Source organism: Typopeltis vanoorti, chromosome 4, assembly GCF_054136105.1.
Source record: "Typopeltis vanoorti isolate ZY-2024b chromosome 4, IOZ_Tvanoo_1.0, whole genome shotgun sequence".
NCBI lineage: Eukaryota > Metazoa > Arthropoda > Arachnida > Uropygi > Thelyphonidae > Typopeltis > Typopeltis vanoorti.
Genome location: NC_143552.1, coordinates 143264216 through 143282929, shown reverse-complemented (window position 1 = coordinate 143282929; position 18714 = coordinate 143264216). Strand labels below are relative to the sequence as shown.

Here is an 18714-nt window from a genome sequence, read left to right as displayed (position 1 = left end):
AGGGTAAAGTTGTGCGATGGTTTTAGATGCTTTCGAGCAGAAGGCTTTGATGTGTGGGTTGAACACTAATCTTTTGTCTAGAATTACCCCAAGATACTTTGTTTCTGTTTGCCAGGGGATTTTGGTGTTGAATAGATAAAGGTCCCCCTTGGGAGTTGCCAATCTTCTGGTGAAAAGTATCGCTATACTCTTTTGGGGATTCACTTGTAATCTCCATTTGGAAACCATTGTTCTAGTTTTAGTAAGTTTTCTTGCAGTTTTTTTAGTAACGAGATGTTGTTGTAGAGATCTGGCAAGTACTGCTGTGTCATCCGCATAGAGTGCTAAGATGGATGACATTGGGTTGTGTGGGATGTCTGCCATATATATCAAGAATAAGATCGGTGCCAGCAGCAGCAGGGAACCTTGGGGAACTCCCGCAGAGATCTGTCGCTGACTTGAAACTGTTCCGTTTATTTTGACTTGTATGTGTCTGTCCTGGAGGTAAGATTTAATTAGGTGGACGATTCTTGATGGTATGCTGCTGAAATGAGTTTGTGTAGTAATCCGAAGTGCCATATCTTATCAAAAGCTTTCGCTATGTCGAGGAAAACTGCTCCAGTGTGCTGGTGCCAATTGTAGCCGGTGGTGATGTACTCAATTATCCTATGAATCTGTTGAGTAGTACTGTGATGTTGTCGAAAGCCAAATTGTTCCTTTGGAAGGATATTTAACTCGTTTACTGAGGCTTGGAGAGGATGATTTTTTCGGCAATTTTGCCTAAGTTTGAGATTAGGCTGATGGGTCGATAGCTTTCAGCAGGTGTGGATCTTTACCTGGTTTATGTAATGGGACCACATCTGCGACTTTCTAATAGCTGGGGAAATAGTTAAATCGGAACATGGCGTTGATTATGGTGGTGAGATGTACAACAGCTCTTCGCGGCAGGTTTAATTATTCTATTTGTTATACCATCTGGGCCAGGGCTTTTTTATTCTTTAGCTTCTTTAGAACTTCATAGATTTCCGCTGGCGAGGTGTTTGCAGGTTTGTTGTTGCTTTGTTTTTGTCCCTAATTAAATTCATGATGTCTTCGGGTAGTCGGTTTGGTTTAAGAGTATTTTGGGTAGAGGTAACAATCTTTATGGTTGTGTTGATTTGCTGAGTCAGGCTTTTGACAGCATTTTCAATTTCTTTTATGGATCTGATGTGATGTGAGGGACATGTCCAATGTATTCCGATAGTACTTCTGGTAGTTTTGTCCATGAGATGAAGGCGTGGGGAAGAGGCAGCAGTTGTTCTTGCTTTCCCAGCTGGAGCAGGATTGGATTGTGATCGGATGTCAGTCATTTAAAGAGTCTAGGCTATACTGTAGCATAATATTTTGTAGGATAGCAATGTCAAGTATGTCGGCTGTGCCATAGTACTATGATGTGTTGGTTCTGCGGGGCCTGCCACAACTGCATAGTTTGCACTCGAGTAGACGTTTCTGTTGGTGGTTTTGCTGTTCTATGCAGGGTGTTTCGCATTTAGGTCACCGGCAATGATGACTTACTCTTTATTGCCCAGGACGGCATACAGATCTGAATGTAGTAGATTCTTTGATGGAGGGTTTACCAAGTTTCCCAGCTGAGGTAGTCGGTACTACCTTCTGTAATGTAACATCTTATATTCTTATAGACTGGTTTAAAGGGGCGAAGCAAGAATGCTTTTCATCTTTCCCGTTATCTGTAGAGGACAGTGTACGGATAAGGTGTTATTGAGCAATTAAAACTCTGATCATGGCAGGAGGGTAACAGCAATAGTCGAGCCTCAGTTAGAACTTCATTGGCTACAGCATTGCCATCCATTACCCTTCATGAGATCAAATGTAACATCTATATTCTTAAGTTCTTAAAAGAACTGGGCGATGGACTGATTCCTTGATTCTTTATCCCTTCATCTAAATGAAGAAAATCTGTGTGGATGGGGTGCTATTGAGCTAAAAGCTCTAGTCATGGCTGGGTAACGGCAATAGCCAAGCCTCAGTTAAAACTTCATTGGCTACAGCATTGCCATCTGTTACCCTGTGTTTAAGTAAAGGGGTAAAATCTCAAAAAATCAGACGATCTCTAGGCCACTCATTCGTGGGAGAAAGACCGTCTAAATCTCCGCGTTGGTTCCACTCAGTGAAACTCGACCACCGAGCAGAACCGCTCATTCCGAAGAAAATAATTCACCGACAAGAACCCCTCAGTGGGCCGTGCCGGAGAACACTTACCCCGGAGACTCAAATTGCTCCCTTAAGGCAAACACCCTAAGAGAGCGAACTCTCGAAACTCATCAGGGTAACAGCAACAGCCGAACCTGTTACCCTGGAAGTCTCCTGAATCATCCACATCTTATAAGGACTTGCTTAAAGGGGCGAAGCAAGAATGCTTTTCATCTTCCCCGTTATCTGTAGAGGACAGTGTAGGGATAAGGTGTTATTGAGCAATCAATTAATGCTCTGATCATGGCAGGAGGGTAACAGCAATAGTCGAGCCTCAGTTAGAACTTCATTGGCTACAGCATTGCCATCCATTTCCCTCCAAGGGTATTGGATTGAAAATCAATCCTAATATTTATCTTATAGTCCTTATAAGGACTGGCTTAAAGGGGCGAAGCAAGAATGCTTTTCATATTCCCCGTTATCTGTAGAGGGCAGTGTATGGATAAGGTGTTAATGAGCTATTAAAGCTCTGATCATGGCAGGAGGGTAACAGCAATAGCCGAGTCTCAGTTAGAACTTCATTAGCTACAGCACTGCCATCCATTACCTTCCAAGGGTAATGTCTATATTTTCCCAATATTTATCTTCTTATAGTCCTTATAAGGACTGTCTTAAAGGAGCGAAGCAAGAATGCTTTTCATATTCCCCGTTATCTGTAGAGGACAGTGTAGGGATAAGGTTTTATTGAGCTATTAAATTAAAGCTCTGATCATGGCAGGAGGGTAACAGCAATAGCCAAGCCTCAGTTAGAACTTCACTGGCTACAACACTGCCATCCATTACCCTCCAAGAGTATTGGATTGAATGAATCAACCACCGTAATGTGTAAGTAAAGGTGATATCTCAAAAATATCGGACGATCTCTAGGCCACTCATTCGTGGGCGAAAGACCGTCCAAATCTCAGCGTTGGTTCTACTCAGTGAAACTCGAGTACCGAGCAGAACCGCTCATATTCCGAGGAAAATAATTCACCGGCAAGTACCCCTCAGCGGGCCGTGCCGGAGAACACTTTCCCCGGAGACTCAAAGTGCTCCCTTAGGGCAAAACCTAAGAGAGCGAACTCATTTACCCAGGATAACAGCAACAGCCGAACCTCAGTTAAACTTCATTGATTCAGCATTGCCATCCGTTACCCTATATGGGCATCTCATATAAAATCAATCACCGTATGTGTAAGTAAAGGTGATATCTCAAAAATATCGGACGATCTCTAGGCCACTCATTCGTGGGCGAAAGACCGTCCAAATCTCAGCGTTGGTTCTACTCAGTGAAACTCGAGTACTGAGCAGAACCGCTCATATTCCGAGGAAAATAATTCACCGGCACGTACCCCTCAGCGGGCCGTGCCGGAGAACACTTTCCCCGGTAACTCAAAGTGCTCCCTTAGGTCAAAACCTAAGAGAGCGAACTCATTTACCCAGGATAACAGCAACAGCCGAACCTCAGTTAAGCTTCATTGGTTCAGCATTGCCATCCGTTACCCTATATGGGCATCTCATATATAAAATCAATCACCGGATGTGTAAGTAAAGGTGATAATCTCAAAAATATCGGACGATCTCTAGGCCACTCATTCGTGGGCGAAAGACCGTCCAAATCTCAGCGTTGGTTCTACTCAGTGAAACTCGAGTACCGAGCAGAACCACTCATTCCGAAGAAAATAATTCACCGGCACGTACCCCTCAGCGGGCCGCAACGGAGAACACTTTCCCCGGTAACTCAAAGTGCTCCCTTAGGTCAAAACCTAAGAGAGCGAACTCATTTACCCAGGATAACAGCAACAGCCGAACCTCAGTAAAACTTCATTGGTTCAGCATTGCCATCCGTTACTCTATAAATATATAAATAAATATATAAATATATAAATATAAATATAAATAAAATCAATCACTCGCATCTCACGGTCGATTGATCCCCTAGACTCAACCCAATATTTATCTTTATCTCAATTCATTTTAATATATATATATATATATATTAAGGACATATTAATTAAAATGGTGTCTTTAATTTATTACAAATTAAACTCTAAATTTAAAATTGTTCAAAGAAGTGTTAATTTATTTCTTGAGATTTTAATTAATTGAATATTATTTTATAGAAAGTAATTATAATTATTTAAGTTAAACCATTTTTGATTGTTTGTTATGAATTATTTGATAATATTTCTCCCAATGCTAATAAACATTATATATATTTAAAAAAAAAAGGTTGAAGTACTACATAAATGGAATACGTTTTCTTTTTTCCTGATCAGTAATACACACGTTCATAACATTTTAAAAATTTGATAGTGATAATGACTTCGCTGACACTTCAAAAGCTTCTAGCTAAATAACAGAAGAACTGTCATGCTGCACTCTCATCATAATTAAAGAATTATGATTCTCTACTTCCTGCAGAATCTCACTGCAATAAAAAAACAGTAATAAAAATGAGAATAAAGACGCAATATAAAAATACATTATCATTACGCTATTTATTTTAATTGTGTTCCTTACACGGCGAATGGTAGTTAAATTTGAGGACTCGCCGGGTGATAAAGATTAAAACATTAACGTCTGCTAAACGGAAAAAGAAAGTTCAGGCCATGTGTGAGAGAGAAACGGTGGATAATACTGTATGGCAACAATCCAATTGCAGTTGGCGGAAGATGGTTTACTGTGCATAGAGGAGATCAATAATTGCGATACCGTGGAAGGAATGGGGCCTGGCTGTTGTAGGTGTAGCATGGAGATTATGAATACTCAGCGGTCAAGGCTAAGCAGATAATTACACAAATGAAGAATATAACTTTCTTAATGTTCAGAGTTAAGAAAAGTTGCCCATACAAAAATAAGATGGTCGTACTTTATTGATTACCCCAAAGCGAGTATTGAGGTAGACTACTAGATTTTGTGGAAATAAAATCAACGTAAAACACTCAGTTACTGCAGAAAGACAGTTTAATAACAGTAGATACATTGAGTTCTCTGATTTAGGATTAAGACGGGAAGTACAGTTAATGTAATCTTATTTTTAGAAACGAAATATTTTAAGTGTAGTTTCTTCATCAGTTTATAAGAGGAAATAAAGTTACACGTTTACTAACAATTGAGAATTATGTAAAAACAACTTCGATTATCTTATACACTTCTTTCCACTGAATAAGCACTATTCACACCACTGCTCACTATCTAGATCAGATAGTTTCACTCTGCCTAGATTTCACTTCTCTCTCTCTTCACTGCTCACTTTTTTTCATCCTTTTCTTCTCTTCAGTCTCTTTTATATTACTTTAATTAGCATTATTGTTTTTAAAGGAATTCTCTCTATTTGGTTCTTTCCTTTTCTCAACCATTATCTTTCTTTACCCAGCTCTTTACTCCCACTTAACTTCCTTACCATCCACCTTCTTTCATCCCACTTTGTTCTCTTTCCACACTCTTACTCCCTCTTTGGTCATTTCATCTTCGTTATCCTTTATTTCCATCATATTTATCTTCTTACATCTTTCTTGGTCTATATTTCGTTTATCTGAATTCTCCTCCCGTTACTCATTCTATATTTTCTCAGATCTTTCCTCATTCTCTTCTTCAAAGCACATCCCTGGTAGTCACATGAATGACGTGAAATTTGTTCTTCGCTAGGAAGAACCAGGATTCGAATTCCGTCTAGCACGCTAGGAACTTTTACATTTGCGTTTCAACGTTTTAATTATTCAGTCACTTAGAGTGGCAGAGTTCCCTCCCTCCCCCATCAGGAAACTCGGGTTTTTCATCCTAAAACGCGGCCAGCAGAATAAAAGCAATTAACTTTTCAATTCTTTCTATATGTCATTTACTGTCCCTCTTCGATATCCATTCTCATCAGTATCACATTACACTGCTAATCCTCTTATTACATTCCTTTATAAGATTTCAATTTCTAATTTTCCTCGTCTTTCCTTGTGTTTTTTTCTTTTTATTTTAATATTGGAAAACTGTGAATTGGCACAATAATAATAAAGTATACAAACGGAGTAAAACTTATTTATTTGTATAATTTTCGCCTAAGTGTCATAGGCATATTCGGTACAGAAATACAGAACGGTGATCAAATAATAACAGACAGTTCTGAAAAGAGCCACCAAATGGTCAATAATTTCGTAACCGTAATAATAATAATACTAATAATATACAGATTTATAGCCTCCGTAGCTCAGTCGGTATAGAACGAAGACCTGGATTCGATTCCCGTCCAAGATGTGAGGAAACTTTATCTGGTTTCTTTCGACTGAAGGTGAGTCGCCTTCAGTCGAAAGAAACCGGTCTCATGTGGAGGTTGGGGATTTTTCGTCCCCCAGAACAGGCAAACCGGCCCCGTGAACACACACATCTACAGATATAGGGCTAACCACCTTATCCTCGAGGCGGTCGCGGTTTCGAATCGTAATAGGCCATGCCTAATGCGAGGGTAACATGACACTAAGCCTAATATACGTATAAGGAGAAAGAGAAGGACTTATACAGATTTAAAAAGTACTATCTCCCATAAAGCGGATAGAAGCAAACCATCAGATCCGTTTAACTTATGGGAATGAAGCGATGTTTCACCACTTTCTTTATAAATACGTTCTATGAGGAAACGAATTTTATGAAGGAATCTTGTCCTGTTCCAATAAATTCCATTTTTAGTGCAGGTGACATGCTCAGCAACTCCAGACCTTTCAGGCCCAAGGTATTTAATATAAGGAGTGTGTTCTTCTAGATGAATAAAAGCAGATCTTCCAGTCTGTCCAAAATAAGATAAGCAACAAGAGCAGCGAATCTGGTAGACGCCTGGATAATCAAGAGGTGGAAGCTTATCTTCTTAAGAGATTGGAGAAAGGTAGGCATTTTTCTGATGGAGCGAAAGGCAACAAAATGTATTCTGTTGGTTTAAAATATTCGCTATGCGTTGACAAATGCCTTTCAGCAATCATTCGATTTTTCTTTTATTACGTTTTAACTCTCTGCATTCTATTTACGTTCTTCTCCTCTTCCATCGTTTTTTCCCCTTTCACTTTCTTCCGCTTTTGAAAAATACATTTCTTTGTCCATTTTCTGTCTCTTATTCCCAACTTGCTGTCTTTGTTTCTCTTCAGTCTTTTTTCTCCCCTACCGATTACCCGTCCAATCAAATCTGTTTATCATTGCTCTTTTTTCTTATAACAGATCTTCCTCTATCTATTCTCTCTTCAAAAGCACTATCCCATCTGGTTTCTTCTTCATCTTTTTCTCATCCGCTGCTAATTTCACACACACACACACACACACACAAATCCAGAAAAAGAAAGCTATATTAATCGAATATGGGTGTTTCCAATACAATCTCCAGTTATTCTCTTCAAGAAATTCCTAAAACAGATTTATGCGTAAAGAGAAGTCAAACTAATCTGAAATTAAGTTTACAAATTGTACGACTATTAATGAGTTGATTTATATTACTCAATTAACATAAAGTACTGATATATTAAATAGAGTTTTTCATCGAAGAACTTTAATTAATAAATTATCGAATTATTATGTTTTGTGAAGGAGAAAAAGGTGAAGGGGCAGAAGAATTGGTCCTAATTTCAGGAGAGTCAAGCACAAACGAAGTCAGATCAATGAGACTGTTTTTATTCAGAGGCAACAAGGTTTGGGAGAAGGAGGAGGTGAGAAAAAGAACAGAAATCATACTTTAAGTGTGATTTTGAATAAATAAATATATGGTATGCAGCCACTTTGGGTTTTTACGAATTTATTTACACTATGATTAATATCGTTGCGATCCCCCTTAGAATAACAGTTAAGAAAAAATAAATCATCTGATACTTGATTTCAATTAAAGTTCGACATTATTTTTCTTATTACAAATAAAAAGTAACATAAATTATGAAAGAAAAAAAACTGAAATAGCAATATTAGTTATCAGAGGATTTGAGATTTTTTCTAATTGAACAGTTTCTGATATCAGAAATATCAATTTACTTCGTTGTCGACTTCATTGTGATAAAGATGTAGTCCCGTGAACAAAGAATTAAGAAGAAATACGATCGACTTGGACTGGTGTTTATTACAAGTTCCTCCTGGTCTCCGTATTCTACTGTGTATAATAAATCTCATCGAAGTGTTAAACAAAATTATTTTTTTTCTCTTTTCTACTCATTTATAATCTACGACTAGTAGAGTAATGTTAAATGAACATTTTCGAAATTAATTTCAGTTCCCATAAGAGACTATATTTTTAGAAAATTCCTGATTGCTTTTACTTTATTGAAACGCTAAAAGATGTAAGAGGGTTCACTATAAAATTCGTTACAAAGCATTTTTACAAGGAGAAATGAAAATTAATTTTAAAAGGAATAGTGAAGAAATAAAAAAAAATGAAAAATTGCAAGCAATCTCCATTGTGGAATAAAAATCGATGACTTTGTGCCCAAAGTATCCACACATAGCGATAATTATAGGGATAGAAAGGGAGAAAACAGGGGGAAAAAGAGAGGAAATCATTAAATCAAATTGAAAACCCTACTGAAGAATACCAGTGATTAAAAACAAAGAAATATTATTCATTAGAAATCAATGGCTATAAGAAGCTAAATCCATGAAAACAAACCAAATATTCGCAAAATCATTTTCTCGCTTTTATCACAGAGATAAAATATCTTGGGTCAAGTCTTGAAGCCATAAGTAAAGTAATTTACTACTAAGAATTTACTACTACCTATCATTCGTATTTAGATATAATTTACATTTTCATTGTAACAATAATATCAATAATCCATCACTCTGTAAGAGTGTATATTATTGATTTTGAAAACGACTGACAGCAAGTACTCGAATAATATGGATTAATGTCATATATAATATTAAGAAAATTAATATAGAAACATTATATTTCCAAAAATGCAATACATACAGAAAATGTTGAATTCAATAGGAATTTTGAAAATAATCTTTGTTCATAACTACAGGAATAGGAAATTTGTGCTGCACTTAACTTTACCATTAATCTGTTGACAGTAATAATCTGCATGAATTGCACATAATCCATCGAAATATGGACTAATTTCGTATATAATATTAGGATAATTAATATATAAAATATTATATTTAAAACTTTTTAATCGATAATGAAAATTTTGAACTTAATAACGAGTTTTGTAAGTACACCTATAATTATAAATATTACATTGTTCTTTTAAAAAACGAACAATATAAAAAGAGCGCTTTAAAATAAAAACATAAAAACAAGCTTTGAATCATAAATAACATTTCTTTATTTATTTTCAAACTGACAAGTCTGGTGGGGGAAAAATTGTAAATCCACTGCTATTCACAAGAATAAACAGGCATAATAACAAAGCATTGTTTCAAAAGTCAGCTAAAAATCAACTATTTGAAGTAGAGAAATCTTGTTAGAATCGGGTGCATCACGTCTGCTTAGTGTCAGACGTGATGCACCCATCACGAATTATAACAATTAAATGAATAGTCTATTACGCTTTAATTTTCATATAATAAGGAAAAACGGTTAACTCGTTAATGATTTACTAACTAATCAGCGTCTCTTATAGTTTTGAGTATTAAATTCCCCTACTTCTACTGCTAAATAATGGATAAACTTTACATTCAAAAGAATTCTATGATAGGAAGCATGGATGCCGTATCTGTAACCTATTCACACTTGATGCTTTGATTGTAGACATGTTAAAAATCGGGATAGATGCGACTGTAAGCAAACTGTTTGCGAACATCTACGCTTTCTATCTGGAAAGAGTCTGTGTTTTGTTATGCTTTGCCGTTGAAATTTCTCTTCCATTAAAGCTGTGAATTAGCGCAATATAATTTGCTAATCAATGCTTGCATTGATGTCGCCCTATCAAAAAATCACTTGTGTTCTGGTATTGTTGGAGTCAAATCCTATCAGTGCTATCGTTGTTGCTAAATCAACAAAACAACCGTATTCTGGCCTGGTTGGACGTTAGGAGATTATCCTCAATTGGATTTGTTCTAGAAAATGTTACGTTTCATTACGAGAAATACGACGTTACAGCAAACGCAAACCAAATAAAAAAATAATAAATAAAAATAAATAATAATTCCAATTTTTCGGATTAGAAACTTATCTTACCTCCAACATATATCAATCTTCAACGCATATAAACGTATTATGACCACCGAGTTGTGTGTTAAGCGTTTTTTTTTTTTTTTTGGCCGAGATGGCCACTTGCACCCGTCACATCCGTCTGTTGTTCAAACGAACAACAGACGGATGTGACGTAATGTGTTCATTTCAGTTTTACTTTACACCAACTATATTTCGTTTGTACAGAAGGAAAGAAGAACTACAGTAGCGATATTTTAGTTCGCTAAGGTTTTACCTTGTTCAACATATTTCTCATTGTTGAACAGTTGCGCCCTCTTCATATTCACACACAAACTTAATGATATTTCCTTCACAATCTGGAATTCGCTTAAATCATAATGAAGAAAGTTGCTAAAATTAAATGGAAGGAACTTTCCCAAAATTGTAATTAAGGTGGCTAATTTATTAAAATGTGACGTAATGTAATTAGAAATACTGTCTGAAGATGAAATAATGTTAATTTTATTAATTTGTCACGAACAAAATTAATCGAATAAGATTCCATTCAACATTCCCGTAGCTGGGTGGTTGGGAGGGTTTGGAAGGAAGGGGACGAGAGAGAGAGAGAGAGAGAGAGAGTAAATACATCGGAAAGCAAATAAATTCTTTAAGCGTTTTCTTTGAAAGTCATTTAAGATTTGAAATTGAAATGCCAATTTTCCTGACATCTTCGGCATCTTCGGAATATTTCTACTCCGTTCTAAACACTTTCAACTTTATTCTACTCTCACAAAGCTGATTAAGTCGTCAAGATGTTGGGCTTCGACATAACAAAGGCAGCGTGACGTACAAACCGCGACAGGTGTATCAAAGCACATTAGAACGGTCGCAAGAAAAAGATTGCCAAATCTACGAATAGATTAGAGATTTGCAGCGCAAATATTTAAAAGGCGAATACTGGAGTTTATGAAATACTAAACAAAAGAATTGAAAAGGATGAGAATGCTCATTATATTTGGTCTCGTTTTTATAGCGGTTCAGTAAGACAAAATAAGCAGAAAGACTCAGTTGAATTATTTATTTCAGCCAAGATTTCTTCACGCACAATGGCTTAGCACAGTTTGCTGCAAAACAAAATCTGTTTACTGCATTGCTTTTGTATTAAACTGATAGAGAAAACTTAATTCTTAGTGCATTTTCTTAACTCCCGACGGTATCTTTAAGATTGTTTTTTTTTCTCTTTTTTTTTTCAGATAAAACGAGGAATAAAACATTTGACTTGTTATTGCCTAGAGAATTCGAGATGTTAAGCCTTTTTATCATTCGGAACGAGTACTTTTGCTTAGGAATAAAAAGAACATAACAGCCATAGAAAATCAGAGAGAGCACCGATTTCGATTCTGTATTGAATATTTGTATTCTCTTCTGTTATCTTACGCAAGAGGATTACCGTGAGAAAAAATAATTGTTTTAAATTAATTCTAAAATTACTTTCTTATCTGTGTGTTAGCTTAGTTTTCGTTAATTTTTTATATATATATTAAATTGGAAAGTCTCCTCTCTCTTTCCACATCTTCTAAATATATTAATTTCTCATTTATTTATCTGCAATCTGTATTACATCTTTCCTCCATTTAATCATTTTGTTTGATTAAATCTCTCTCTTTCTCTCTCTCTCTCTCTCTCTCTCTCTCTCTCTCTCTCTCTGTCTCTCTCTCTCTCTCTCTCTCTCTCTCTACGCGCACATGTACACACACCATTTTCCCTTTTTGTTTTATTCTATCTCTTTTCTCTTTAGTCGTTTCATCTGGGCGTTTTGATTTACTTTCTATATCTTTTTAATTATTTTTTCATTAGAGAAAGATCTCTCTCTCTCTCTCTCTCTCTCTCTCACATCCATCTCATTTTTGTTTGTTTCTTTCTTTTTACTCTATCCTTTCTCTTTTTAGTGGCTCTGTCTGAGTGTTTTGAAGAACGTCTGTCTCTTTTAATTTTTTTCAAGAGAGAAAAAATCTCTCTCTCTCTCTTTCCCTCACACACACACACACACACACACACACACACACACACACACACACACACACACACACACACACACACACACACACACACACACGCGCGCGCGCTCATCCCATCTTCTTTTTTTTTTTTTTTTTGCTCTTTCCTTTCTCTTTTTAGTCGCTCTATCTGACTGTTATGAATGACGTCTGTATCTCTACATTTTTGAAATTTTTTTTTCAAGAGAGCAATAACTCTCTCTCTCTCTCTCTCTCTCTCCCTCTCTCTCTCTCTCTCTCTCTCTCTCTCTCTCTCTCTCACACACACATCCCGTCTTCCTTCCTTTTTCTTTTATTCCATCTTTTTTCTTTTAAGTCGCTCTATCTGAGTGTTTTGAATTAGTCTGTTTCTCTATATATTTTGAGTTTTTCTCAAGAGAGAAATAGATCTGTCTCTCTCTGTACAATTTTGTGTCTTTGACTCGTCTGATTGTTTGTTGGTCTGCTTAATTATTTCTGTTGTCATGAGCAAATTAATGTTGTCATGAGCGAATTCTATCTCGTTTTTTAATGTTACTATCATTATTTATTTCAACGTATAAAATAAACCGTTTTGTGCATCCTTTCTGATTAACTACAGTTTTATCGCTTGTTAATTAATTTAATAATTTAATGCTCCATCTCTCTCTCTTTTAAATCTTTTCCCTCCTTTTTATCGTTCCTCCACTGCTGTTCGATTCCGTCAGTTTTTCGCAATATCTTTTTGTTTCATCCTTCTAAAAGTGCATAATGCGTATTACGGAGACAATCGATGCATTTATAATTTCCTAATATCACAATGCATTCCATAAATGCAAACAAATATGTGCTCGTTCCTATTTGATGTCAAATGATGATAAACAAACCTAAAAGAGATAGAAAAAGACTGTATTCTAAGAAAGAGTCGGTCATCCTTAGTGATTCCCACTTAATGTCAACCTACCCACATATGGCAAACACTTCCATCAAGTGCACTGAAATATACGGTGCTCTGTGCACTTCTTTCCTAAGTATCTTACTCTTAGAAATAAGATCACAGTCGGTTGTCACTCCCTAAGTTTGGCAGCCAAACAAAAGTTCAGTATTTGCCGACCGATGTGGGAACGATTCATGCGAAACTAAAGTACCGCAGATAAATCCCAATATAGTTCATAAGACTTCCTGGCTACGACATAAACTTGCTGAGGAGGTTTCGGAGTTGGTCATAAACACAGCAATAGGAAGAGGGAGTTAAAAATATACTCCCGCATTAAATATCTCAAGTGCTTACACATTAGATTGCTTAATCACGTTATTCATAAGATGCAACTACTTTATCTAATTATGGACAGTTATATTTCTTCCAGTAATTATTTTAAAAAAGGCATGGACGGAAAGGATTCCGGAGATTGAAAAAATATCTTCCTTATCTTGTTCCTAGCGTCTTCAGACATGTGCTCCTAGCATTATAGACCTACTGTTAAATCAGAGTTGTAAATGATACTAAAACTGACACTTAATATAACTGGTTGTAATTAAGCCCTAAGCAACCTTTTTATGCGAATCCCACTCACAAAAAATATTATAAACCTGCAATACATTGACATTAGTATCATTGAGAATAAGAAAATTCGAAAAACAGAACTGTAATAAAGACCATACATGGAAATTGTGAAGCCACTTTCAGGCTTCCAGTAAGAGCTGGTTTCAAACCGCATGTGAAATTTATCTGCCATAAACATTTACACACAAACATCCAGGATGCGATTTGAACGCTCTGACTGTTGGTTGGAGATCAGGTGGGCCTACTCGGTCAACCAGGACAGCCAAGATTATGAGACCAGTATGTTACAAAGCCATTTTTACCGAGATCAGTGATTGGAAGAAAAACATCTCTGGATTTAAACCTAGGTCATGCTGGATAGAGGATATTTTTAATGGTGACAGACGAAGTGTGTGTTGTTCCGATTCCTGCACAATGGCTATCCGACTCTTGACCAATTATTGCACCCGTCTATTAGCTTTCATGATCCCGTCGATCCAGCACTGATCCTTTATTTTCGATGAAAATCCATGCGTTAACGTGATGTATTGTGTTTACACTATTCTCGTTATGCTTGAGGTAGTGTTGCAGTTGGGCATTTTAGCAGGTCCTGATTTCGTGGAAGGAAAAACGGTTTAAGATACTTTTACAAAATCAGTCCGGCGATAATATGCTATTCCTTCAGAGGGAATTAACAACTTCATTCTAATAGATGAAGGCATTGTTTGCATTTAGTATTCCATCCATTTAATTCTCATACGTCCAAGACTGGTTATGTCTCTCTCTTTATTAAGGATTATAGGCAATTAATGTAGCAGGCTTTCCATCCTCTTTTGTAATCCCAAAGGGTGTGTATTTTATGTCTATAGATATGTGTGCTCATGGGACAGTATTGCCTGTTTTGAGGGACGGAAACCCGAGTTTCAAAGATAAGATCCCTTCACCTTTGTATGAGACCGGTTAACTCACCTTTAATTAATAAAGGGTCTTGATAAAGGATCCTCTCGTCATAGTCTTGCCAACGAAAAGTCTCAGTAGAAACCAAATGGGTTACAGAGGATCTTTGCATCTGGACTAATGCGTCAAAATCTCCTATGGATAGTTTTTGGCGTATTCAACTGATAAGTAAACCGAGAAATATGATATAAGGCTAATTAAAGGTATTTGAGAACTATAATAACGATTCTATTACTTTTCATCTTGTTTGAAACAGCTTTAAGAGATAAACTGATGCATTTCGGAGAAAATCGTCCAACTCAGTATGAGATTGACTAACATGACGTTAAGAGGCCTAGTCTGTAAAAAGTTATTCACGAGCGTGTTATGATTTTAAACCAAATGTTTTATTTATTTACTTTTTATCTATAAAGCTTCCTACTGATCATGGCTTGATAAATAGGATACTCGCTTTATCCACTTTGTGACATATTGTGATAATCCACTTTGTGATAATACTAAATAAAATCACTCAAAATGTTTCATATCAAGTGGAATAAGTATTATCCTGATACGGGTGGACACATAGAATTCCTGTGATGTTCATTCTTAAGTTCAGTCTTTCGAACGATGCATGTATCGCTACAATAACTGCAATAAATAAAGATGCTTGCTTTATTATCATTTGCTCATATTTTTATTCTTTATTTCTTGTAAGGGACACCTTTATCACTCGAAAAACAAAAATACTCCGATAAAATAGACTTCTCACTTGATCTTAACAACCTCATCGGCAACGCCTTTCACTTGTTGATCATAGTTAACAATGTCGAAACAAATGAAGACTAGAACTCTCGGGGCTACAGGATACGCGATACAACACTTTGTCTTTGTTATCTGCCACATCTTAAAAGTTAGCAAGATATCGCTTTAATAACAGTAAAAAAAAAAAGAGGAAAAGAAAAACGAACTGGGTATGATCATTTATTTTCATCCACTCCTTTTTCTCCGCGACACCAACGTCTTATAAGAGTGGTCACACAAACAGTGTCAAAATACACCAGCGACTGGTCTCCGGCTTCAGATTTTTTTTCCTCCTTTTTCCTTTTTTTATCCGTACGTATTGTCAACTGCATGCAGCCTTTGTCCACTGCTATCGCGACAGTCGGTCTGTAAAGGATATGATTTATAGCTCACCTTGTCATCCTCTTTGATCAATTTTACCGCGCTTAACTGTCCCTGCATCTGGCAAGATCAAAAAAAGAAAACTTTTTGGGATGAAATACTTGGGACGAAAGCTCCAGTTAACTGAAGGCATTCTGCATGGAGACTTATTTGTCATTTAGAGATTGGAGATCTGCCGATAGTGCTGGAGTGTACTGGAGAAGTCTCTCTCTCTCTCTCTCTCTCTCTCTCTGTCTGTATTGAAGCATTTTAAGAGTAGATTTCAACGTCCTCCTTTTCCAATCCATCATATCATTCTGAAAATAGGCTTTTATAAAATAAAGAATTTTATTGTTGTTTCATCTCAAATACACTAGAATCATTTAATTTTGATATCACTAAAACCTGCTTCTGATTTACTGACTATATTTATTTGTCTGGAATAAGCTATATGAACAGCCGTAATAGGATAACAATAAAAGTTATATAGTAAGTTGAAGATAATTATAATGATATTCTAGCCTGTAGTTAACTTCGTTCCCCTCCTCCCTCTGCCCCTCATCCAAATTCGTTTATGCTTCAAGTCGATTCTTCCGAGTGCAAAAATATCGTCAAAATCTTTTAGTAAACGATAGTTAGTTTTTGTTTTTATCTTTAAATCATGCATCATGTTAGGTAGTCTGACGGGAGAGCGGGAAATATCTAAAGCGATATAAAATCACATTCATAGAAAAATAATATGGTTAGATTTAAAAAAAAAATAAAAATTCGTACTAAAAACTGAGCATCTTCATACATTTAGAATATTAAAATAATAAATACATCAAAATATTAAACTATTACAATACTTAATATTTAAACCATTAAAGAAAAATCAAAACTGCTGGAAAAATTAAAACTAAATTACTTGTTATGAATTTAAAATGACAAGAAAAGATAACATAAAGTTCGTATTTATTCACTTTTATTCTGTGATACTTTCCTCAGATTATCAAAACGTACTGAAAAAATAGTGCCTTATTATTTAAGGATATCCCAAATAATTGAGGATGTAATAAATAAATAAAATATTTTTATTTATGTATATTTTATTTCTGTACATAACACTCATGGTTTATCGGTCATGTTTGCATAATCTACGCAAAATACTGATTTCGTGGTCATGTTTGAATTATCCCTTTTAAATTTTGACATCGATTTTTATTAGCGTACAGAATTTTCAGTTCGATAGAAGATGAAGCAATATTACATTACAACTAATGAGTTGTATTAGCAAAGCAAATTCTTAGAAGAATTATATGGAAATTTACTATTTATAAAAAAGAAAACTGTGTTAATAATTTCTTTAATTTTATAGTATTTTAGCATTAGTTCTTCTTATTTTTTAAAGTTTGGCAAGCCATTTTTTAATGCAAAACTATTATAAAGGAAAAACTTAATGCTTTTTGACTAATGCTGCTTTTCTTGTATCAATCAATATGTATATCGTGGCTATTTTTGAATGTTATATTCACAGTGTTTAATGGCTATGATTCTATCACACAATGAATGATCTTTAAGTTATTTATTCATGAACGTTTATTATGGCTACAGCCGTCTCCCCTTTGTTGTTCATCGACTAGTTAAACTACGTCGTACAGGGAGTAGTGTATCGACATTAACACATTCGCTGCACCGTCATATTAACGTTGAAACTAAGTAACATACATTTCATTGAAGTGCTCATAAAATCATTAGGAGAAGTCTTAAGTAGTGAGAATCAGAAAGGAATTAGAGCTGTTAATGAGTAAGAGAGTAAGGAGCTAATCCCGCATGTTCAGTTCTGGAATATGTCTCTTAAAGAGTTTCAAGAACGCTATTGTTATTATTATATCTTGCTTTGAAAAGACATACCACATTTAAATCCTAGCTATTAGTAAGTACGTTTTTCAATCAGAGAACCAAGTGTTTTTAAAGAGAAGCAAGAATTATATTTTAAGAATATAAAATAAAATTATATATAACTTAATAAATTTCAAGTTTTATTATAAAATCTTTAACATTTAAATTATTTTTGCATGATTCTTAATACACCATTTTTGTTTACAAATGAAAATAATTAAATAAACCAGTTAATTAAACTGGTATACATACACATACATACATACCATTTCAATTACTCTGCTACATCTTAAGCAATACCATAAGTTATTTAATTTGTAGGTGTTTTAGAATTATATTTCTTCATTAGAAATCATCTTCATTAATAATAACAAATCTACTTTACTGTTAAAATGAAATATAAAATTAACCGAAATATTATTAAATATCGTAATCGGTACTCGCTCATAATTCACAAGTTGCTTCCGGCTATATTCGATCTTGTCATTGTTTTTATACAACTCAAAACGGGTTATTTGGATTTCATTAGTAAATCCATTTCAACTCTTTATGCGATGGCGATGTGTCAATAGCTTCTAGCTATCTGTCGTACTGTGTATGGTCCATTTCGCTACCCCATCCTCCGGTCAATACTGCCAGAATGTGTTCTTCTAACACGTATCTGACACTGCCTTTCTCACCAGTTTAAAGAAGATATTGACGCTTATCTTCTGATATTCCATGTCAGAGAGGGCTGACCCAAGTGCATCTCTGAGGCACGTTTTGTCTGCGTAAAGAAATAGGGTTACCATTTCATCAATTCACCATTTTTTTTCAATTCACTCTATGTCCGTTTTCATGTTTTGTATGAATGTTCATACACTTTATCAGAG

The 18714-nt window shown here is 35.4% G+C and overlaps 1 protein-coding gene across 1 annotated transcript in view; it reads right to left on the bottom strand.

The window, feature by feature from the left end:
• Positions 1 to 18714, bottom strand: part of LOC150107730 (protein amalgam-like) — a 347148-nt gene that overhangs the window by 129331 nt on the left and 199103 nt on the right. The gene's annotated exons all lie outside the window — the stretch shown is intronic.